This window comes from Camelus bactrianus, chromosome 24 (assembly GCF_048773025.1).
Source record: "Camelus bactrianus isolate YW-2024 breed Bactrian camel chromosome 24, ASM4877302v1, whole genome shotgun sequence".
Classification (NCBI taxonomy): Eukaryota; Metazoa; Chordata; class Mammalia; order Artiodactyla; family Camelidae; genus Camelus; species Camelus bactrianus.
Genome location: NC_133562.1, coordinates 714,892 through 725,509, shown reverse-complemented (window position 1 = coordinate 725,509; position 10,618 = coordinate 714,892). Strand labels below are relative to the sequence as shown.

The 10,618-nt window shown below is 57.6% G+C and overlaps 1 protein-coding gene and 1 long non-coding RNA gene across 6 annotated transcripts in view; one reads left to right on the top strand and one right to left on the bottom strand.

The window, feature by feature from the left end:
- Positions 1–75: 75 nt before the first annotated feature.
- The window catches only part of PRELID3A (PRELI domain containing 3A), a 30,851-nt gene continuing 20,308 nt past the window's right edge, over positions 76–10,618 (top strand). For 2 of the 5 annotated variants that reach the window (XM_074352372.1, XM_074352366.1), the window contains exon 1: positions 76–233. The gene's annotated coding sequence lies outside the window, so the exon portion shown is untranslated. Of the gene's footprint in view, positions 234–1,729; positions 2,267–10,618 lie in introns of those variants that run through there. The other 3 variants (XM_074352369.1, XM_074352370.1, XM_074352367.1) reach the window with 3 other exon arrangements.
- LOC123617764 (uncharacterized) lies at positions 2,286–9,388 on the bottom strand. Its single transcript, XR_006726009.2, has 3 exons — positions 8,323–9,388; positions 5,033–5,171; positions 2,286–4,930 (listed from the first exon to the last, which is right to left on the bottom strand). It is a non-coding gene; the product is annotated as an uncharacterized LOC123617764 (long non-coding RNA).

Genomic DNA, 10,618 nt, shown 5'->3' with positions numbered 1-10,618 from the left:
TAAGGGGAGGAGCTCAGAGGCCGAGGGCGAGGCTGGAGGCGGGCCTAGCGGGGGACTTGGAGGGGATGTGGGCGGAGTTGAGGGTGGGGCTAAGGGAGGGGCGGGGCCGGGCGCGTGCGGCGGCGCTGGAACGGCTGGAGCACGGGAGGGCCATGCAGAGGTGCTTGAGACCCGACAAATGACTCCTTCTCCTTCAGCGCGGAGGCCATCTTCCACACTTTCGGTCTCTCTCGGTAGGTCCTTCGTCAAATACTTTATTGAGCGTCCATTCCTTGGCGCCGTCTCTGTGGCAGGCTCCGTCCGTCCTAGGCTCTGGAAGAGCCGAGAACGAACCTCCCTGATCTCTCAGAAAGCAGTGCAAGTGTCACAACCACGTAGCCCAGGGAGACAGTGAGGCCGTCAGGAGCCCTGCGACGGGGCGTGCTTACACAGTGACATTGACAGCGACAGCGCTGAAGCGGGGAGGGCGTGGCCTGTGACGTAGGGACCCTGGGGGAGGAGGGCGAGGCCTTGACGTCATGGACCTGGGGACTGGGATGGCGCAGACTGTGACGTCAAGAAGCCTGAGACGAGGCTGGCGCACACAGTGACACCAGCAATTCTGAGATGGGGGGCGTGGCCTGTGAAATCGGGGACTCTGGGAGGATGGAGCGTGGCCAATGACGTCAGGGACCCTGAGACAGGACGGCGCAGACTGTGACGTCAGGAGGCCTGCGACTGGACGGGTGTAGAGTGACATCAGGAAGCTGGCCATGGAGAAGGAATAGACTGTGATGTTGGGAACCCTTTCACAGGGAGGGTGTAGACTGAGATCAGGAACACTGCGATGGGGGCGGGTGTAGACTGTGATGGGGAGAGCGCAGAGTGACGTCAGGAACCCTGCGACTGATGGCGCGGGCTGTGAGGTCAGAAACCCCAGGAAGAGGAGGGTGAAGACTGTGACCTCGGGAACCCAGCGACAAAGAGGGCGAAGTGTGTGGTGTCGTGAACCCTGTTATGAGGATGGTGCAGACTGCGACATTAGGAACATGTTGCGGGGAGGGCGCACACTGTGACGCCAGAGACTGCGACTGAGGTGGCAGCTGTGACGTCATGGACTCTGTGATCTGGTGGGTGTAGACTGTGACCTCAGGAACTCAGCGACTGAGGGCACAGGTTGTGACGTACACAATCTTGAGACCGGGTGGGCGCTGAATGTGATGTCAGGGACTCTGCGACTGAGGACGCAGCTGTGACAACAGGGCCTCTGCGACTGAGGACTCAGGTTGTGACCTCAGGAACCCCGTGACAGTGAGGGCAAAGAGAGTGATGTCACGAACCATGTTATGATGAGGGTGTGTGAAGGAAAAGCCGGGCTGGGCCTACTCATAAACCAAAGTTTAACAAGTGTCGGATTACTGACCTGAGTTTTGCTGGCCTGACTCATAAATCTGTGTGTTGGTTTGCTCATTCCCTGCTTGTGTTTTTTTTTTTGCTAGTCAGCTAAATTTTCAGAGAGACATATCTGGCCTTGGTATGTCGGTTTGCTGCCTCCCTGACTCTGCTTTTGTGATAATGATGCTGCTCAGGGTGTTCCATGCCTATTGGCTGAATACCCCTAGCTTGTAATTAACCCTGTAAAACCTCATGCACACGTTTTGGAGGTACTCAGAGCTTCGGAGCAAAAGCCCCTCTGAGCCCAACGGCATAATAAATCTGAGTACTCCAACCCTGCGAGTGGTGCTTGTTTCTTGGCTGGTCTGTCGTTTCTGTAACAGGTGCAGACTCCAACGTTAGGAACGTGTTGCGGGAGGGCACACACTGACGCCTATGACTCTCAGAAAACCCGAGAAGGGCCAAGACTGTGACCTGAGGAACCCAGCGACAGGGAGGGCGAAGTGAGTGATGTTGCAAACCCTGTTATGAGGAGGGTGCAGACTGCGACGTTAGGAATGTATTGCTGGGAGGGCGCACACTGTGATGTCATGGACTCTGAGACTGAGGACGCAGGTGTGATATCACGGACTCTGCGACTGACGGCGCATGCTGTGACGTCATGACCGCGACAGAGTTGGCTCAGGATGTGACGTCATGGGCTGTGCGACGTGGCTCAGTTTGTGGAGTACAGAGCCCTGCGACCCAGCGGGCGCAGGCAATGACGCCATGGAGTCAGCTACTGAGGACGCAGCTGTGACTACAGGGCCTCTGTGACTTAGGACGCAGGCTGTAATGTCAGAGACTCTGCGACTGAGGGCGCAGGTGGTGACATACACAATCCTGCAACCAGGTGGGTGCAGACTGTGATGTCAGGGCTTCTGTGACTGAGGACGCAGGCTGTGACAAGGAGGGCGACCGGAAGGGCAAAGTGTGTGATGTCATGAACCCTGTTATGAGGAGGGTGCAGACTGCAACAGTTAGGAACATGTTGCGGGGATGGCGCACACTGTGACGTCAGGGGCTCTGCGACTGGGTGGGCAAGGCTATGACGTCATAGAGTCTGCGACTGAGGTCGCAGCTGTGACAACAGGGTCTCTGTGACTGACGACACAGGCTGTGACCTCAGGAACCCAGCGACAGGGAGGGTGAAGTGTGTGATGTCACGAACCCTGTTATGAGGAGGGTGCAGACTGCAACGTTAGGAACATGTTGCGGGGAGGGCGCACACTCTGACGTCAAGGACTCTGCGACCTGGTGGGCGCAGGCTGTGACATCATGGCATCTGCGACTGGGTGGGCGCAGGTGTGATGTCAGGTACTGTGCGACTGAGGACGTAGTGGTGATGTCATGGACTCTGCGACTGAGGACGCAGGCTGTGACGTCAAGGACTCTGCGACTGAGGGCGCAGGTTGTGACGTACACAATCTTGAGACCGGGTGGGCGCTGAATGTGATGTCAGGGGCTCTGTGACTGAGGATGCAGATGGTGGCGTCATGACTCTGCGACTTAGAACGCAGACTGTGACGTACAGAACCCTGTAACCAAGTAGGCGCAGGCTGTGACGTCAGAAAGCCTAGGAAGATAAGGGCGAAGACTGTGACCTCAGGAGCCCAGCGACAGGGAGGGTGAAGTGTGTGATGTCACCACCCCTATTATGAGGAGGGTGCAGACTGCGACGTTAGGAACGTGTTGCAGGGAGGGCGCACACTCTGACATCAGAGACTCTGCGACTGGGGACGCAGCTGTGACATCAGGACCCTGGGATGGGAGGACGCAGGCTGTGAACTTTGACGGTGAGGGTGTGTAGTGAAGTCAGGAGCCAGGCCCACAGCAGGTAAAACTGTGTGGGGTCAGCCTTGCCTTGAGAGAAACTTCTGCCCCCAGACATGCTGGGGTAACAGGGCGGCTCTTTGTGACCATATTGCAAAGGGAGGTTGGCTCTGGACCTTGTGTTGTTACGGAAATGACAGGCCAGCCAAGAAACAAGCACCACTCGGAGGGTTGGAGTACTCAGATTTATTACGCCGGCGGGCTCAGAGGGGCTTCTGCTCCGAAGCTCTGAGCACCTCCAAGACGTGCGCATGAGGTTTTATAGGGTTAATTACAAGTGTGGGGCTATTAGCCAATAAGGTTCAAACAACAAAAAGCAAGGAATCAGTACACTGAAGCTTATCAGTTCGGAACAGATCACGTTACTGACACTTGTTGAGCTTGGATTTACGAGTTAGCTTGTTAGCCCAGTAAACTGACACTAAACTTCAGATTTACGAGTTAGCCCGGCAGAACTTATATCAGTAAACCGACACTTATCACACTTAGATTTGTGACTTAGCTCGTTAGCCCATCTGGACTTTTCCTTCACAGTGTGTTGTGCCTGTGTGACTGTGGAGCCTCCTTGTCTGCTTCTGTGGTTACCTCAGTCTGACCAGCGGCATTGACGTCGTGCCGCGGGTTTTGTGAGTAGCTGCGGGTACTACCCCCGCACAACCAGAAGGTCCAGGTCTGGCCTGTGGTCGAGAACGAAATTTGCTAGTTAGGCCAGAGAAGTATAGGGTCCTTGCAAGGCATCCGTCGTATTTTTGGATAATTTCTCAAGGTCTGGCGTGAGATTCTGTAGAGTGGTTTCATGGTTTGTGAAACCTCCCCCCAGTCTGAGAGCAACCCCACTCCTGCCAGGCTGGGTCCTGGTGCCCTTTAAGTCAGGGCCGGGTGACATTATGAATGGTCATACCTGGGCTCCTGGAATTTGCCTGGCCCAGCGTGCGTTGCACACAAAGTGGGCTTTATCTAAGCAAGGACAGGCCAGAGCCCGTCCCGGGGAAGGGACAGAGGACTTGGGGGTGTTCTGATGAGACAGCTGGTTCACTCTCGGGCCGCAGAAGATCCGGCACGGGGGGGGGGTGTACAGGCGTGGTGCACTTCTGAGGAGCTGAACCACCTCCGTAAGCAGCCAGCCCGAGGCGGAGTGTCCTTGCAGTGTGGGGAGAGAGGCCCGCCTGCACAGCGGGGCCACTGGGGATTCGTGCCTAGTGGCTTTTACCCCCCCCCCCCCGGCCTTAGGCGGGCCATATGCTAAACACCTGGCAGCTGGCGTCTTCCCTCCCCACTGAGCGCACCTCCTGACTGGTTCCTGTGCGTATTCAGTGAGTTGGTCCAGAGGGAGTGAACCTGGGGGGCACATAAATCGAGGGGCGATGGTGTCACCGGAGAGCAAGGTTTTGTCTCATCACAGAAGGAATGCAGAGACGAGACGTGGAGATGAAGAAAGCAGAGTGAGGGTTTATTGCGATAGCACACTCAGAGTGGTGAGCCGCTGCCCTGAGTTACACGGGGTGGAAAATGAACGGGGGGGGGGATATTCACGGGGAGGGAGGGGCCTGCGGTCGTGTTCCCTGATTTTCATCCCGCTGCACCTTCTGGAGGAAGGGAGGCCAGGAGGGATTTCTGTCCTTGTTTAGTCTGGATCGAATGTATCTCGGCCTCGGCACATGATGGGCACTTCTCGTTTGGGAGGCTGATCGTGTTAAAATGAGGGCATAATGAGCAAAAGGTTACATTCGGACACCAGAGATTCTGGCCTTTTCCCACCTTTTTCTGCCTCTGAGACCCCTGTCACCTCATGGCATATGATGTCTTGTCAGTCCGGAGGTTCTTGCTTTTCTTTGTCTGCCCAGGGAGCCCTGTTCAGCAGATGTGTGGCTTCCTGCCGCCTGGCCGCGCTCCTTTCTCTGCTCCTGTCTGTCCACGTGCCAGTTCTAACAATGGAAGAGGCACTGGTCAGAGTCCAGAGCAGCCCCAGGGTGTTCCTGCAGGTCCCTACCTTGGGTGGGGGCAGGGCAGGTGCATTAGGGACGGGGTATAGGAGGGACAGGTGTAGCAGACCTGTCAGCCCAGGTGAGAGTGAGGTGGTTGTTCTCAGGGTAAACCGTAACAACTTTAATCCATAAATGTCACTTTGAGGGTGGGGGTGACTGACCCAGCACGGGAACAGGTTCTGTCCGTGGGCTGTGATTTACTGTTGTGTTAAGTCCCCTCTCCGCCTGGTGGCTGTAAGAGGGGGAGCAGATAAGGAAGAACAGACAGCAGTGGCCACGTGTACTACTCGCAGTATTAATGTCCCCAGCACCCAGCAGGGACGGGGGAGGGGGTTTGGCAAAACAGCAGAAGCCAAGTAAGGCCAGCTGCTAAGTCTGTCCCCAACGCGACTCAGCTACTGGTAAGTTTGTCCTTTTGAAAAGTAACGTAAGGTCTGTGACAGGTTCCAGGTGTACCGAGTGTCTTCACCCAGGGGGTCATGCCCTGTGATTTTAAGGCAGAACGAGGAGTCAGGATCACTAGTTAAGGTCCTGTCCACCTGGGTCTCCCTGGTCCTGTGGATTTCCAGCCTTCCATGTTCCCAAACCCGGACCCCAGGGGAGAGAGGATGTAAAATCGCGTCAGGAGGGGAAGGCAGCTCCGGGTTCCTGTGGGCGTCTTTCAGTCGCCCCCCCCCCCCCACACCGAGGCTGGCCGTGCAGCTGGTCCTTCGGGGGTGGCTCTCCGTACATGAGCGCGTGTGGACTGAGCCTGCGCTTTCCTGTGGGGGCTCTCCACGTTCTCCAAGTGCTGTGGGCAGAAGGGAGAGCCCGGGCTGATGGCTCTCTTGACGTAGTTTGTTGGAGTTTGTTTTGAGGGTTCGATGTGTTCTTGCTGCTTTTCCTGAGGGTTGTGGTCTCTACACGGCATGCACACCCCGTTTGTTGTTAGGGCTCTGGAGACTCCCTTAGTAACTTGGGGAGCAAAGCTGGGCCGCTGTCACTCTGGATGGACTTGGGGAGCCCAAGCTGAGGGGCTGTTTCCTTGGGCGGGGCCTTAGAGACCCCCAGACAGTCTCAGTTCAGGTGGGGGTGCCTCCATCCAGCAGGAGCGGCTGTCAAAAACAGCAAGTATCTGAAACTTCCTTGCGCCCAGGGCATTACTGTAAAGTCAGCTTGCTAGACTGGACCTGCACGTATGCCTCTCTCTGTACTGTTGTTTCCTCTTATTGTTTCTGCTTCTCGCTTTTGGCAGCCTCCGCAGTGATAACCTCCTTTGGCAGGAATACAGCCTCCAGCAGCCACATGGGTTTCCCACTGCTTTTAATCTGTTTATGCCCTGAGGTCAGCATTCCCCTCTCCCTGCAGATGGCCCTACGAGTATAGTGTTGAACAGGCACATTTAGAGCCATGCAGATAGTTCTGGGGACCTGATTAGAGCAGTTAGCTTGCCCTCCCGGGCAGAACAGGCAGCCCCCTTCCGTGACGGAAACCACCCTGTATCCTGCCTTTAGCAACTCCCGTCGGTGGACTGTTCAGTTCTGCATTCTGTACAGGGGAGCTCTCTGGGGCGGCCTGCTGGCATGAACCTGCTCCATGACTCCCTCACGGCCACGCGTCAGTGTTGGCCGTGTCTGGGGTCGCAGGGACGTCACAGACGGGTGTCTAGAAGCACGCCTTGGACATGCAGGGTTCGACCAGGGGACAACTGGTCTGGCCCCTCTCCTAATGAGGGGCTGGAGGTGGCGGGGGTCCGGACAGTCAGGGGCTGTCCCAAAGCTAATTCGTTGGCCTCTGGGAGGCGCTGGGAGGCAGCTGCTGCAGCCGCAAGCACGGAGGCCTCCTTCAGTGCTTGGCCCGGTTGCTTAGGAAGACAGGCGCCAGTCAGAGGCCCCAGTTTTGTGTGAGCCCCACGCAGACGAAGGGGCGGCTCAGGCCGTGAAGGTAACGCAGGGGCTCACGAGCTGGTCTTTCAGTTCCAGGAGCGGCCGGTCACAACTGGTGGTCCACGCGAAAGGGTCAGGGTCCTTCCCTTTTAGCTGTTCATACGAGGGCTTAGCCTTTAAGCCAAAGTTGGGGAACCGTGGGCAGCAGAGCCCGGCGGCCCAGGGAAGCCCGGAGCTGCTGTGGCGCCCAAGGGCCGCCGCTGGCAGCCAGCCCCTCCCTCTCCCTGGCGGCGCCCTGGGCCCCTCTCTGTGGTGAGCCCGACGTCCTGCCTGCTGGGGGAGGGCAGGGCTTCTTCCTTCGAAACATTATATCCCGCCTCAGCCGGATGGCTTAAGGGGTCAGCTGTGCTCAGAAAGCTCGCTGGTAGGGCTGGGGGCTCGAATGTCTTCCACACGTTGAGGTACTGAGGTACGGACCTTGTTCTAACTGCAGGCCATCAAAGCCCTCAGCTGAAAGCTTTCCTCAGAGGGCGGGGAGCTTTTTACACCCCTTGGGAGGATATTCCAGAGCTCAGGGCGCACGAAAGAAGGTGTCCTTTAAACCCAGCCCTGAGTACCAGGTCCTCTCAGGGACTCGGGTGGAAAGCCGGGGGCGGCTGGGGACCAGGGGGTGAATCTCCTCAGTGGTTTCAGTTTCCGCCGGAGGTCCTGAGCTGGCTGGCTCTCCCACTGGCTCCTTTCCTGGGGGCAGGAGTGCCGACAGGGCTGGGGGTCTAAGGAGCCGTGGTTCGAGCAGGCTTTCTGTTCTGGGGCTAATGCCTGCTGGGCCTCCTTGCTTAAGGCCTCTTGTTTGTTATCTGGGTGCTGGTGACCGGGTCACAGCTTGACTACGACTGGTGGTGCCCCTGGCCCTACGCCCGGTGGTGTCGCAGGCCCACGCTGACGCTGACGGACCCCTCAAGGTTACGTGGGCTGTTATTCTTGGTGGAGGGCGCAGCACTGGGGCTGCAGGATGGAGGGGAGTGGGGTGTTCTGATGGTCAGGGTTTTGTCTTAGGGGTAGGTTGTGGCTCCCAGTTTGTATAATGTCTCTTCCTATTAGGGGAATCGGGCATTTGGGACACATAAGAGAGTGAGATGACACTTTCCCTTCCAAGTCGCACTCAAGGGGCTCCAGAAAACTGCGCCCCTGGGGCTTCTCTTCCACTCCCTGTGTCTTACACTTACCTTTGGACATCCTGCCGTCGGGTGTTCAAGACCGAGGAGGTAGCCAACCTTCTCGCCCCCTGTAGTCAGGGTCAGCCGAGGCTCCTCGGGGGTAAGTTCCAGGGTTCTCCGAGGAGGCCCCGGGCCCCTCCAGTCCTCCTCTTCTTCCTTGTGCGAGACCAGTGAGGGTGGCCGGGACACGCAGTCCACTTAGCTTCCTCTCGGATGTCTGGAGACGCCCCTGCCAGTGGCCCTGCTGCGTGCAGTGTGCACACTGATGGCTCTGAGGCCCTCTCTCCACTGCAGGTGTGGTCTCTGAATCCTGGGGACACTCCTCGATGTTGCAGTGGCAGGAGTGGGGGCCCCATCAGCCAGGAAGTGGGTGTGCTGGGCCCTAGCTCCAACCTCTGTAACTTTCTCCTAAAGTCTGGGGCGCTCTGGGAATGAAACGGGACTGAAGAATGGCCTGCCCTTCCGCTGACTCTGGGTTCACGTTCATGCACACCCGGAGGCACTCCCTGGGGCTCTCGGGGAAGGCCGAGGGATTTTCCTTCCATCCTTGGTTGGGTCCCTGAACCCTGCTCCAACTTCAGGGTTTCTTCCCGGCCGACTGATTGTCCTTGAGAGTCAGATGTCTGAAACGTGTGAGGCGCTGCTTTCTTCCCGATGGCCCCACCCAGTGTCGGTGTCGGGAACAACCTGGCCTCCAGGCTGGTCTGCAGCGTGCCCTGGACCTTTTCCATTTGTTTTCTCAGGTCCCTCCCTTGCAGTACTTATAATCAGTGCCTTTTCTTCCCTGGAGAGCAGGATGTTGAGGAGGGTTAGGCTGCACGCCCAAGTGGGGAAATGGGTGTGCAATATTTCCCAGTCTAAATCAAGGACTCGCTCGGGTTCCCCTCCACCCCAAACCCTCAGATGGACCCTTCCAGTCGTACAGATCTGAGGATGAGAAGGGCGTGGGCACAGTGGCCAGCCACCTCTCCACTGGGGGCCTCCCGACCCCAGAGGGCTGGTGCTGAGCGCCGCTGTGGGTGGGGGTGCGCTGGACCTGTCCCCGTGCCGAGATGGGGGTGGGAGAGCTGGGGAGGGGCCCTCCTGTCGGGAGGAGGTGCGTGTGAGGGAGGAGAGGTCAGGTAGATGTGGGTGAACCATCGGAAGGGGAAGCGGCTGCCCCCGGGGGAGGGAGGAAGTCAGAGGACCCTCAGGCTGAGACGCAGCACCAGGGAGTGAGATCTGAACTAGCCTCGCATTTCTTACCGAGGCCATTGTTTTGGCAAAGCACCATGAAAAACTGGGTAGAAAGGCTCTCCTCCTATTTTTTCAAATGCTGGCGACAGAGGTCCAAGTGAAAAGTGATATTATAATTCAGGGAGCCGTCGGTTAGCCAGCTTTCTGCATCCGCCAGCTTGTATTGGCCACGCGGTGACGCGGACGGAAGCAGGTTGGCTGTGCTGGCCCGGGGCTCCGGGCACCGACCGCGCACGCTCGTGGCAGATTTGTTGGTTAGAGGCTTGGCTATTGGGATAGACTCCTTATTTCTAGTCTGTTTTCTTTCTTTCCTTCCTACCTTCCTTCCTTCCTTCCTTCCTTCCTTCCTTCCTTCCTTCCTTCCTTCCTTCCTTCCTTGTTGTTGCTTTCTTAGTGGGCTTTGTTTGGATTTGGATTTGGGTTTTGAAAAAGAGCGTCTAGACAACAGCTGTGTCTGTGACAAGAGGTTGACAGCTGGGAAAGGAGTGAACCTGCAGGGGAAGATGAGTCCTTTCCCGGAGCTGCTCCTGTTGTGGATTTCAGCGTGGCCTGGCAGGCGGCGGGCGGGCTCCCTGGTCTGCCTTCACCCTCCCAGCGGCCTCTTCCTAGGGTGGCCGCTTCCAAGTGGTCTAGGCGTGCTCACTGAAGCGCGGCCCCGTCTTCGGGGGGCTGGAAGGGGAGACACTGTCTGAGAGGGCCTTAGTTAAAGGGCCCCCCCAACTCAGTGGTTAGACATTCCTGGACCCACCCTGGGGCTGTAGGAGGTCCCGATGCAGGGGGTGCTCTCAGCAGTCCCCGGAGACGGGGTGAAGGCGAGTGGGACTTGGGGTTCTCCAACCAGATACATTGCCCGGAGAGCCTCTCTGGCACCAAGTCAAGGAGGCTTGTTCACAAAGGGCTCTGCTCCATTACAGGCGGCCGGGCAGGGAGGCCGAAGGCCCGCTTGGCCTGACCTTGTGCTGCCGTGCCTGGGAAATGTGCCCCAGTGAAGAGTCCTAGAGAGAGCAGTGTCCTTACCTGCCAGGTGACAGTGAGCAGCAAAGTGAATCAGACCCCAGCAATGCAAGTT